Raw genomic sequence first — 1,669 nt, 5'->3', positions numbered from 1 at the left:
TCCCTCCTGATCTTCAGTAGGGAATAACACTGTAATGGGCATGCTATCGGGGATAAACAGTTCAAACAAGGAATAGAGTTGATAGTAACACAATATTAGAAATTGACAACTGCCAAGGTTTGCAAATGATTAATGAAACAAACAATCATGGGGGGGGCAAGAAGTCAAAAAAATTCATAAACTAAATCCAGCATTAAAACAGTATTTTTGAACATGTGTTCTTATGTGGGTTGGACAGCAGTTCCTAAACTTGCAGTAGTTACATGCATCCTACAGGCTGCACTGGGCAGGACTCCCTAAGTTAGGACTACATTGAAAAGAGTGGGCTTTATGCATGTTGGACAGCTCAGTATCTGTTTTCAATATTTTCAACCTATCTTGCTTAAGGTCTAGAGAAACATTGATAGAAAAGTACAGGGATGCCTTAGCAACCGGGAAGATGTTGTTACAGTAAGTGACTGTGCAGGATCTCCCATACCATCCTCCTCCTAAAGAGCGGCATGTGCTGCTGAGAAAAGGTGACAGGTTGGTCTCTAGAGCTGTAATCTGCATATTTACAGATAAACACGCCACAGTTGCTCCTGTTTAACTGTTGAGAAATCTCTTCTGACCTCATGCTGTATTGCTTCTACTCCAAAGGGTCCAGCTCAACATTCCTTCAAGTTTTGCTCTCATTTTGTAAATATTGGAAGGTAGACTCACAAATGCTCTGCCTTGTGTGTCCCATTGAGTCATAATATATAATACTCCATTTTCTTAGTTTAATTTCTGTTAGGCTCCAATGTGCCTTCTGGTGGATAGGCACTGAAATAATGTCCTTTCCAAATAGATCCATTGCTCAACTCCATCTTTTAACAGCACTGTAGCCACCATGTTTCAGCTTACAGTTAAAAAAAAAAAAACAACATACTAAACTCACGCAAAGCGGGGTAGCTGTCATTTTCACTCCTCTTAATCAGAAGATTCATGTAAAAATTAATTACCTCATCATTGAGCCACTGACCATTCTCTAGGGTCTGGATATATCCTCGAGTAATCCACAATTTGAATGCACTACTTAAGATATCCTCTTGGGACCCTGGACCAAGTGCCTTTTTGGTTTCTTTGCACATGTTCTCGGTAATATTAAGGACTTCGTCTATTCTTCTGCCCTTTCCTCAGTCTGCAACAGGCTTTTTCTTGTAAATATGGGCATCTTGTTGGGGAGTAACCTGCTGCTGCCACTATGCAGGATTTCAGCCTCTGCTCCTTTCAGGTCAGACTCCAAGTGGTGGTCCCCTTCTTTCTTCGTGGTTTACACCATCTTTCTTCTGTGTATCAGAAGATGGCCACACTTGCAGCATGCCAAGATTGCAGCTTGGATGTTGAGACTGGTTGGGAGTGCCAGGATTGAGACATGGAGGCTTCAGTGCATGAAGAACAGCCTTTATTTGCCCCAAGCTTAAGCCTTTTATATCTTTAGGCAGCTGGCCCTAGCCATGCTGAGCAGCCAGAACCTGAGGTCAAGGTCAGGGCATCATGTCTGGAAGAACACTTCTGCAAAACACCACACACCAGAAAGAACACAAGCATCCTTGTCAAATACAAGATACAAGGAAGTTCAGCTGTTGGTCAGGGGTGTGAGGGTTACCAAGCCATCTGGGTGCAGCCAGATCACAACAACTCCTCC

General features: G+C 42.8%; 1 pseudogene; it reads right to left on the bottom strand.

Annotated features, from left to right (window-relative positions):
- Positions 1-278: 278 nt before the first annotated feature.
- On the bottom strand, positions 279-1,127 carry LOC125391535 (sentrin-specific protease 2 pseudogene; annotated as a pseudogene).
- Positions 1,128-1,669: the final 542 nt, after the last annotated feature.

This window comes from Myodes glareolus, chromosome 5 (genome assembly GCF_982192425.1).
Source record: "Myodes glareolus chromosome 5, mMyoGla1.1, whole genome shotgun sequence".
Classification (NCBI taxonomy): domain Eukaryota; kingdom Metazoa; phylum Chordata; class Mammalia; order Rodentia; family Cricetidae; genus Myodes; species Myodes glareolus.
The sequence above is the reverse complement of the archived record's forward strand: the minus strand, read 5'-3'. Positions and strand labels throughout refer to the sequence as shown.